The 11,799-nt window shown below is 36.1% G+C and overlaps 1 pseudogene; it reads left to right on the top strand.

Moving 5' to 3' along the window:
- LOC102492373 (caspase-13-like) overlaps positions 1-4,748 on the top strand; it is a 19,018-nt pseudogene extending 14,270 nt beyond the window's left edge.
- The last annotated feature ends 7,051 nt before the right edge of the window (positions 4,749-11,799 follow it).

Genomic DNA, 11,799 nt, shown 5'->3' with positions numbered 1-11,799 from the left:
CCCTACTGGCTCCAGAATCTAGAAAAGGTAAGAAAGTCTCTCTCTTTCCTCTCACTTTCTCTCTTTTATAACTTTTTTCAAAACAATAATTGCCTTTCTCCTATGCTTTTCTCTTGCTAATTTTTCTCTTCTTCCCCCACATAGCAGAGGATAATCACAAGTTTCCCAATCTCAGGTGTGTGCTGCCCTTTCTGGGGCCAAATTTTACTGCTGAGAATTGCCCAGTCAGTGCCCCTCTCCTTCCAGACCACAGAACCTAAAAAAGTACAGGGTAATTATAAGTATCCTTAGCTCAGGTATGTGCTGTCTTTTTCTGTGCCCAGTATTTCTGCTGAGAAGTATCCCGACAGTGCCCTTCTCCTTCCAGACTCCAGAAGACTGAAAAGGACAGGATAATTATAGTCATCTTCTTTTCAGGTGTGTCTGCCCTTTTCTGGTTCCAGCAACACTGCCTTGAAGTGCCCAGGGAAATTCACCTCTACTTCCAGATACCAGAAGCTACAAAAGGCAGAAAAACTACTCTAACTTTCCTCTTATTTTCTCTTTCTAACTTGTTAAAAAAGAAAAGAACAATTTTGTTCCCTTCTACCTTTCTCTTGCTAATTTTCCTCTCATCATTCCACATAAGACACAGTAATTGTAGGTATCTTGATCTCAGGTGCGTGCTGCTCTTTTCTGGCCCCTGCATCACTGCTGAGAGACTCCCAGCCAGTGCCCCTCTCCTTCCAGACTCCAAAAGCTAGAAAAAGTAGGTAAAATCTCTCTCTTTTCTCTTTTTTACAACTTTTAAAGAAGAAAACAACAATTTTTCCCCGTGCCTTTATCTTGCTAATTTTCTTCTTCTCCCCACACATAGAACAGGGTAGTAGAATGCATCTCCTTTTTAGACCTTTACTTCCCTTTTCTGGGCCCAGCATCACTACGGGGAAGCACCCAGCCAATGACTCTCTCCTTCAAGACCCCAGAAAAGGACAGGGTAATTATAGACATCTCCATCTTAGATGTGTGCTGCCCTTTTCTAGGCCCAACATCAATGCTGAGAATCACCAGTCAGTGCCCCTGTTCCTTCCAGGACCAAGAATCTAGAAAAGGTAGGGAAAATCTCTTTTTCCTCTTATTTTCTCTCTTTTTTATCTTCTTCTTTATTTATTTATTATTCATACATTAAATTGCTATACATCATTTACATTGTGAAGAGACTTTATCGAGCATGATACATATCTCAGTCCAGCCCACTTGAGACCACCATACACATCCTCCTCAACAGATAATAAATCTTATCTACATTCCACAAGTGTCTTACCTCTCCATTTCTCCCCCAAATTTCCTATGCTCTTCCCTTCCCACACTCTCTTTCCACTTTGTCTCTAGTGTCCATTACAATTTTTAATATTTTTATGTTCTCCAGTCTTTCAGTCTCTACCATATTAAAAAAGAAAACAACCACTTTTTCCCCCGTGCCTTTCTCTTGCTAATTTTTCTCTTCTCTTCCATGCTCTTAGGACAGTGTAATCACAGGCATCTCCATTTCAGGCATGTGCTGGCATTTTTGTACAGCATGTAAGTGTGCCACACAGTTTCCATTTTAAAATTTTATTTAATTAATTATGTTTTGGTTTTCTCTTTTCTCTGTTTTTTTTTTTTATCTTCCTATTTCTGTTTTTTATTCTCTTCTTCTTTTATTCTACTTTCTCATTTTGCTTCTCAGCCTTCATCCACTGCCTAGACAGGTCTAGGTGCATAGTAGCCAAACAACTGACTATTGTGAGGCTCAGAGAAATCTTCACCCTTTGGGACCAGCAGATGGCATAATGGTTACATAACTGGACTCCAATATAGTTGACCATGGTTCAACACCTGGACTCAGCAACTTAAAACTCACATGGGGTGCATATGTGTGCATGCCCAAAATCCCAAGAGGAGAGTAAAGGAGAAGGGATTGCAGTGTTGCCATCCACCCCCGGGGGGTGATTTCTCATTTTATGTCTATTTCTCCAGTGAGCGCATGTGCCATATAGCAAAAACCTCTACAAAAAAAAGGAAGAAAGAAAGAAGAAAGAAAGAAGAAAGAAAGAAGAAAGAAAGAAGAAAGAAAGAAGAAAGAAAGAAGAAAGAAAGAAGAAAGAAAGAAGAAAGAAAGAAGAAAGAAAGAAAGAAAGAAAGAAATCTTCACTCTTCATTGAATCTTACGAAAAAATAGGGAAGCTCCTCTTCATAAATCTGATCTGAAATTTCTACTTGTGGTCACCATGTTGCAAAACACCATAGAAGGGAGAATTTAGCGCACAGAATTATTTCACAGTAAAGGGAAACATAAGAGCTCACAGTTACATAAAACTTTTCCAACAAATCAGCCAAAAGTTAATACATTACCAAATGACTGAAAATCAGAGAAGAGTCTCAAGGATAAGAGAACCTACTAATATATCTCTGACTGGGGAACACAGTACCTTGTCTCCAAGTATAGAAAATTTAGAGGACATTACCAAAATGTCAGAAAAAGGATTCAGAATATTTATGGTGACAAAACATTGTGAGATGCAAGAGACAAGAGACATTGAACTCCAAGATATGAGAAAGTCCTACCATGATGTGAAAGAATAATTAGACACCATAAAAAGAATCAGACAGAACTATTAGAGATGAAGACTGTAATACAGGAAATCAAAACTTCCCTTGAAGGTAGTAAAGGCAGATTAGATCATGCAGAAGATCAAATCTCGGACGTAAAAACATAACCTCTAACCACCAAAATTAACAAAAAGTCTGTAAAAGACTTAAAAATTAGCAAAAATAAAATGATGTCCATATACTAGATTCCATTAAATGTCTATACATCTGAATAATTGGTATCCTAGAAGCCAAAGAAACTAATAAGGGAATTGATCTATTCCACAAAATCCTGGAAGAAAACTTTCCATGTCTAGAAAAACAATCAAACATTTAGATCCAAGAAATACAAAAAACTCCAAATAGAATCAACCCAAGAAGATCCTCTCCATGACACGTCATAGTAGGATTGACCAAAACCACAGACAAAGACAAGATACTAAGACTGGCAAGAGAAAAATGTCAAGTTACTTTCAAAGGATACCCCATAAGGTTAACATTGGACCTTTCATTGGAAACAAAGCAAGCAAGGAAAGAATGGGGATATATATTCAAAGTGTTAATGAAAGACAATTTCAACCAAGATTACTCTACCTGACAAGATTATCCTTCATATGAGAAAGAAAGATAAAAACATTCTCAAATAAACAAAACCTGAATGCATTTACCAACTCCAGGCCAGCTCTTCAAGAAGTTCTGAAGGGTGTAATATACCTAAAAAAATGAAAGACAGACAGAAATAAGAGAACAAAAAACAATCAAGAATATGACAAACTTAATGGTACGTACAAGTCCGTAAATATCAATAATTATGTTGAATGTTAATGATTTAAATTTTCCAGTTAAGATACAAAGACTGGTTGAATGGATAAAAAAAATCAGTAACCCTCCATCTACTTCCTACAAGAAACCCATCTAATGGATAAAGACATACATAGACTAAAAGCAAAGGTCCGGAAAAAGATATTCCATGGAAACAGAAACCAAAAAATAATGAGTCGTGATAGTGATTTCAGACAAAAACTGTAAGAAGAGACAAAGATAATCAGAGGTTCTCTTCACTACAATGTTACCTGTGGGCTGAAAACAACCAGAGAATAACCACTTAAGTTTTTGGAATTATTAGGCAAAGAAATTGCCACTGATATTTTGAGCGAATTATTGGAAAACAATGTGCTGAAGTAGAAGGAAGAAGAAAAGAAAAAAATTATGATGCAAAAGCTGAAGACAAGCTCAGGGTTGTGGTGGATACTGTGTGAGACAAACACCATGAAGCAAGTCAAAATTTATCTAAATATTCTTTAAGGTGTCCACCAGGAGAGCTTTTCCAGAGAGGGTGCTGAGTCAGCACAACCTATAGATATCCTGAAGCTTTGTCCTTAAGAGGAATCTTTGAAACTTTGAAACTTCATGAAGAAAGGACTGAAGAGATCTATCCCATAAAGGAGCAGGAGGAGCACACTTGTTTTGTTCTCATCATATACAACAATTTGACCATCTTCCTTTGAGCAATGGGGCTGACCATGACATCACAGAAATGAAGGGTCTACTTGAGGGCCTAGACTATGGTGTAGATGTGAAAAAGAAACTTTTGACCATGGACGTGGAATCAGAGTGGTAGGATTGTGCTGCCCAATCAGAGCATGAGTCTTCAAATAACACATTCTTGGTATTCATGTAATATGGAATTCTAGAAGGAATCTGTGAACTATCCATAGTAAAGAAACACCATATGTGCTACCTTGTAACATTTAACGGATATTAAATAACCACAATTGCCACAGCCTGAAGGAAAAACACAAAGTCGTCATTGTCCAGGCTTGTAGAGATGAAAATCATGAGGAACTGTGGGTCAGAGACACTCCAGCAGCCATGGCAGATAGCTCTGCATAGTTATCTGAGGACTTAGAGGAAGATGCTATTTGCAAGACCCACGTGGAGGACTTGATTGCTTTCTACTCTTAAACCCCACATAATGTATCCTGGAGAAATGTCACAAGTGGCTTTCTCTGCATCACAAAACTCATCACATGTTTCCAAAGTATTCTTGGTGCTGTCACTAAGAGGAAGTATTTTGGAAGGTACAGAAATCATTTGAAAGTCAAAATGTGAAAGTCCAGATGCCCACCATTGAATGAATATCAATGACAAGATATTTTCTTTGCAATACCTCTTTTCTGGCAATTGAAGATCAAAAATATAGGCAGCCCAGTCCTCTTTTATCTAAAAACACTTTTGTCAGTACGGAATGCAATAAAATGAAAATAAATTTAAAGAAAGAGAGACAAAGAAGGGCATTATATAATAGTAAAAGGGCTAATTCCTCCAGAAAATGTAACACTTATAAATGTCTATGCACTCAATTCAGGAGCACCCAGAAGGAAAGACTACTGCAACTAAAAGGAGAGATAGACTGCATCATACTAATTGTTGGGGATCTCAGCACCCCATTATCTCCTTTAGACAGATAGACAAGACAAAAAATAAGCAAAGAGATTCAAGTCCTAAATGATAAAATAAATCAGATGAACTTGACAAACATCCATAGAACTTTACACCCCAAACCACAAAATGTACATTTTTCTCACTGCTGCATGGTATCTTCTTGATGATTGATCACATGACAGGGCACAAAACCCTCTTCACAGATTCAAAGTCATAGAAACTATATCCAGCATCTACTCCAACCATGATAGAATTAAACTTGATATCAGTTTCAGGAAAACCCCTCAAAAATGCAAAAATACATGGAAACTAAATAACTTACTCCTGAATGTCTTCATTACTCCCAAACAGATTAAGACTGAAATAAAAAGATTCATTAAAACAAACAAAAATGATTGCATGAGTTTCCATAATCTATAAGACACTGAAAAAGCATAAGAGGGAACTTCATTGCAATTAGTGTGCATAAGAAAAAGATGGAAAGGGAGCAAATGGACAATAGAACATCATGCCTCAGGGAATTGGAATAATAGCAATAAAAATAAAAATTCCCATAGAAAAGAAATAATCCATTCAAGCAGAAATAAATGAAATATAAAATCAAAGAACTATACAAAAAATAAATGAAACCCAAACGTGGTTCTTTGAAAAGATAAACAAAATTGACACACCATTAGCTAGACTAATTAAGAAGAAAGGAACTAGATAAATCAAATTTGTAATGAAACAGGCTATAGTGCAACAGACATAATAGAAATACAAAACATCAATAGAGCATATTTTGAGTGAGTAACACCAACAAACAAGAAAACCTGTATGAGATGAACAAATTCCTGGACACATATAATCTACCAAGATTGAATCAGGAGGACATAGAAAGCCTGAATAGACCCATAACAAGCAATGAGATTGAATTAATAACAAATAACCTCCCTTGGGAACCAGCAGTTAGCGTAATGGCTATGTCGCTGGACTCCCACGTAGTCGACCGCGGTTCATGTCCCAGACCCGGTGGCTTAAAACTCACGCCGGGCGCGTGTGCGTGCGTGCCCAGGATCCCGAGAGGAGAATGGAGGAGAAGGGATTGCGGCGTGACCATCCCCCCTGGGGGGTGATTTCTCGCTTTCTGTCTCTATGTCTCTCTCTGTCTGTCTGGCGAGCGCACACGCCCTACAGTGAAAATCTCTCAAAAAAAAAAAAAACAACAACAACAACAAAAAAAAACAAATAACCTCCCAACAAAGAAAAGCCTACATCCTGATGGTTTCAGTTCTGAATTCTATGAAACTTTTAAAGAAGATTTAATCTACCTTTACTCAAATTATTTCTAAAGATCCAAAAGGAAGGAACCCTGTTAAGTTCATTTTATGAAGCCTATATCACCCTCATTCCCAAAAGTGACAAAAATATGACAAAAAAGTAAAACTACAGACCAATTTCTCTGATGAATATAGATGCAAAAATTGTCAACAAGAGGCTATCAAATTGTACCCAAAAACATATAAAAATTATTTCTATCATGCCCAGGTATGGCTTATTCCAGGGATGCAAGGGTGGTTGAACATATGTAAAACCATAAATATAATACAGAATATTAATAGAAAGAATGATAAAAACCATAGGATCATTTTGAAAGATCCAGAAAATCATTAGACAAAATACAACATTCTTTCATGATTAAGACTCTCAGCATAATAAATGACAACTATGAAAAACCTATAAGTAACATTGTACTAAAAAACCTATAGGCAACATTAAACTGGTACAAAATAAGCCATCCCCACACCCTTTTCAATATAGTGCTAGAAGTCCTATCCAATGCATCCAGATTAGAGAATGAAATAAAAGGCATTTCCAATTCCTATTGGAAGCATTAAAATTGTGGAAGGACATCCCATGTTTCTGGACGAGAATAAATATAACCAAAATGGCAATTCTAACCTAATTAATCTTCATATTTAACACAATACCAGTCAAATGACTACATATATTCTTTACAGTTTTAGACAAGAGAGTCATATAATTTGTCTGGAATTATAAAAGATCCTGTATTCACAAAGCAGTTATACACAAGAAGAGTGGATTGGGCAGCATCTCACTCCCTGATCCCAAAATTTATTACAAAGCTGTGATAATAAAAACAGCATGGTATTGGCACTAAAACAGACATGAAGACCAATGGAACAGAATAGAGACCCTGGAAATAAACCCCAAGACATACAGCCAACTGATCTTTGACAAAGGATACAGACAATTTAGTGGGAAAAGGAAAATATCTTTAGCAATTTCTGATGGAAAAACTGGATATTCACCTGCAGAAAGATTAACCTGAACCCCTATCTCTCACCATTAATGTAAATCAACTCAAAGTGGATCAAAGATTTAATCCTAAAACCTCAAACTATAAAAGTACTGGTGGAAAACACTGGGGAAACTATGGAAGAATTAGGGTAGGCAAAGAATTCTTAAATAAGACTCCCAAAGCACAGGCAATAATACCAAAAATAAACAAGTGGGATTACATCAGATTAAGAAGTTTCTGCAAAGCCAAAACAACCTTCAGAATGGGAGAACATTTTTGTAGACTATGCCCCAGATTAGGAATTGTTAGCCAACATACACAGGGAACTCAATCAGTTTACCAGGAAACAAAAATGATTAACCAATTAAAAGATGGGAAAATGACCTGAACAAACAACTCTCTAAGGAAGATATATGAACACTCAAAAAGCATATGGAAAAATACTCAACATCCCTCATCATAGGGAGATGTACATCAAAACCACAATAAGATACCTAATCCCAGTCAGAATGGAGAAGATTTTTTTAATGATAAAAGTTTGTGGGGATGTGGTGAAAGGAGAACTCTCTTGGAGAAAAGGCAACTCTCCTACACTGTTGGTGGGAATACAAATTAGTACAGTCACTATAGAGAACAATATGGAGGTTCCGCAAAGACCTACAAATAGAACTAGCATGTGATCCAGCAATTCTACTCCTGGGTATCTATCCAAAGGACGGGAGAATGCTCAGTTGGAAAAGTGCTTGCATATTTTTGTTTACTGTGACATTATTCATGATTGCTAAGACATGGAACCAACCCAAATGTCCACAAACAGATGAATGGATTGAAAAAGTGTGGCACATATACTTCATGGAATACTGTCCAATCATAAAAATAAATAAACAAACAAACAAACAAACAAACAAACACAAGATTCTGGCATTTGATAGAAAGTGGACAAATATGGAAGATTCATTTTTGAGTGAAGCAAGTCAGGCTATGAAAGAGAGACATTGTATATCTCCACCTAACATATACTATATCTAATCTATAGTAGAGGCTGAATGATTGGAGGACCCAAAAGTACTGAAAATAGTTATTAACACTGGAGACAATGTGGAAGGAGGGTGGGAGAGGGGAATAATGTAGGGAAGTAAATTAGGAGGAAAATGAAGAGGTAAGACATTTGTAGGACTCAGAAAGTGTTTATTACCTGTTGATGATAACATGTATAGTATTCTCAACTATAATATTATTCTGTACTGGTCTGAGGTACATTTCATGTTGGGTAAATTCTTTTTACCAGATAAATGATGTATTTTGATTGAAAGTATAAATAATCATAATAATAAATAAATATTTAATAAAGGATTTGAGAAAGGGGGCAGCCTTGTCTTGTTCCAGCTATTAGTGGAAAAGCTTTCAGCTCTTCCCCATTCAGTATGATGCTACCTATGATTTTTTATATATGGCTTTTGTTTTGTTGAGAAATGTCCCTTCTATGTCGATTTTGCTGAGAATCTTAATCATGAAGTGATGTATTTTATTGAATGCTTTCTGCATCCATAGATATAATCATATAGTTTTTATTTTGTTTTCTATTAATACAATGTTATTATACCTTTCTGTTTTTGCATATGTTGAATTACCCTTGCATCCCTGGAATATAATCTACCTCATCGTGGTGTATCATCCTTATAATGTGACATTTAATTTGACCTGCTTGTATTTTGTCTAGAACTTCTGCATCTCTATGAATCAGAGATATTGGTCTGTAGTTTGTTTGTTTGTTTATTTATTTATTTATTTATTTATTAATGATGTCTGTGCTGGGGATGAAGCTGAAGGAGGATTTATTAAATGAATTTGAGAGGGTTTTTTCCATTTGGACCTTTAGAAACAGTTTGAGTAGAATGGAGGTGAGCTGTTCTTTGTAAGTTTTGTAGAATTCATAAGCGACACCATTGGGACCCAAGATTCTCTTGGTTGGGAGGTTACTTATTACTGATTCGATCTTATTGCTTGTTGTGGGACTAGTCAGCTATGTATTCCTGATTTAATCTTGTTAGATTATATGTTTCCAGTTTGTCCATCTTATTGAGGTTTTCTTGTTTGTTTACATATATTCACGTATAGTATTCTCTAATGATCTTTTGTATCTGTGTTAGGTCTGTTATAATATTGCCTACCTTATTGCTGATTGGATTTATCTGGTCCTTTTCTCTCTTCTTAATTAGTCTAGCTAATGGTATGTCAAATTTTTTTATGTTCTCAAAAAGCCAGCTTTTGGTTTTGTTTATTTTCTGTGTAGTACTTCTATCTCTATTTCTTTTATTTCTGCTCAAATCTTTACTTTTTTTTTTGGTGATCTTTCTGATATTTTGTTGTTGTTTTTCCAGTTTCTTGTGATGTGTTCTTAGTTTGTTCATTTGTCACCTTTCTATTTTTTTTTCTTGTTAGCACTAATTGCTATGAATTTCTCACTTATGACAGCTTTTGCTGTGTCCCATAGGTTATGAAAACTGTTGTGTTCATTGTTATTGATTTCAATTAATCTTTTAATTCATTCTTAATTTCTTCCATGATTATGAAGTCATTCCAAAATAGATTGTTTTGTTTCTTTGTATTTGTGTATTTTTCAGGGTTGTTTCTGCAGTTGATTCTAAGTTAGATTCTGTCATGGTCAGAAAGTATGTGGATATATTTTCTACTTCTCTGAATCTTTAAAGGCTTATTTTATGGGACATGTCACGTGGTCAATATTTGAAAATAATCCATGTGGGCATGGCAAACATGTATTTTGTTGTTCAGTAAAATGTTCTTTAGATGTCTTCAAGTCTATTTGATTCATGGTATCATTAAGATCCTGTATAATTTGTTTATTTGTGTGTGTGTGTGTGTATGTGCGTAGATGATCTGTCCAGAGGAGACAGTGAGGTGTTGAGAACACCAATGATTTTTGTGCTGTAGTATCTCTTCCTTAATATCTAACAGCTTCTTGTTCATGTATTTTGGTTCTAGAGTATTGGATGCATAGATAATTATAAATGTAATATCTTTTTTTAAAATTTTTTTGAAGAGGTTTTTTCGCTATAGGGCGCATGCGCTAACCAGACAAACAGAGAGAGACATAGAGACAGAAAGCGAGAAATCACCCCCCAGGTGGGATGGTCACGCTGCAATCCCTTCTCCTCCATTCTCCTCTCGGGATCTTGGGCACGCACGCACACATGCCCGGTGTGAGTTTTAAGCCACTGGGTCTGGGACACGAACCGCGGTCGACTACGTGGGAGTCCAGTGACACAGCCATTATGCTAACTGCTGGTTCCATATAAATGTAATATCTTTTTGATCAGTTAGTAGTATTAGTACTACACAGTGTCCTTTTTTGTTTCTTCCTTCAGCTTTTATCTTGACGTCTACTTCATCTGATATTATTACAACTCTGGCCTTTTTGTTTCCATTAGCATGGAATATTTTTTTTTCCATATCCTTCCCTTTCAGTCTACATTTTTCTTTATCTGTGAGATGAATTTCTTGTAGGCAGCACATACAGGGTTCTTGCTTTTTAATCCATTCAACCAGTCTGTCTTTTAATTGGAGATTTTAATTCATTAAATTTTAACTTAATTATCAGTATCTGAGAACTGGTCCCTACCATTTTGCTAGCTATTTTTTTGGCTGTTTTTTGTTGTCTTATTTTTATTTTTCTCTCTTTAGTTTTCCTGATTTAATATTCCCTTTAGTACTTCTTGACATATAGTTGTTCATAGTATCCTCTAATGATGTTTTGTATTTCTACTTTGTCTATTGTTATATTGCCTGATTCATTGCAGATTTGATTCACCTGGTTCCTTTCTCTCTTCCTCTTAATAAGTCTCACTAGTGGTGTATCGATTTTGTTTATCTTTTCAAAGAACCAGCTTTTACTTTCATTTATTTTATGTATAGATTGCTTATTTTCTATTTCATTTATTTCTGCGCGTATCTTTATTATTTCCTTTCTGCTGGAGTTTTTTTGGATTTTTTTGCTGTTGCTTTTCCAATTCTCTAAGACATGATGTTAGGTGATCCATTTGCCTTCTTTCTATGTTCCTCTTATATGCACTAATTGCTATGAACTTCCCTCTTATGACTGCTTTTGCAGTGTCCCAAAGATTATGGGAACTCATGTCCTCGTCATAGGCTTCTATGAATCTTTTAATTTCAGTGTTTATTTCATCAGTAGTGGTGGAGTCATTCATGAGTAGGTTATTTAGTTTCCATGTATTTGATTTTTTTTAGAGGTTTTTGCTATAGGGCGTGTGCGCTCACCAGACAGACAGAGAGAGACAGAGAGACAGAAAGTGAGAAATCACCCCCCAGGGGGGATGGCCACGCCACAATCCCTTCTCCTCCATTCTCCTCTCGGGACCTTGGGCACACACGCACACGCACCCGGCATGAGTTTAAGCCACCGG

The sequence above is a fragment of the Tupaia chinensis genome, unplaced genomic scaffold (assembly GCF_000334495.1).
Source record: "Tupaia chinensis unplaced genomic scaffold, TupChi_1.0 Scaffold139004_1, whole genome shotgun sequence".
NCBI classification, from domain to species: Eukaryota; Metazoa; Chordata; class Mammalia; order Scandentia; family Tupaiidae; genus Tupaia; species Tupaia belangeri.
Note: the sequence above shows the minus strand (reverse complement) of the source record. Positions and strands in the feature narration are given on the sequence as shown.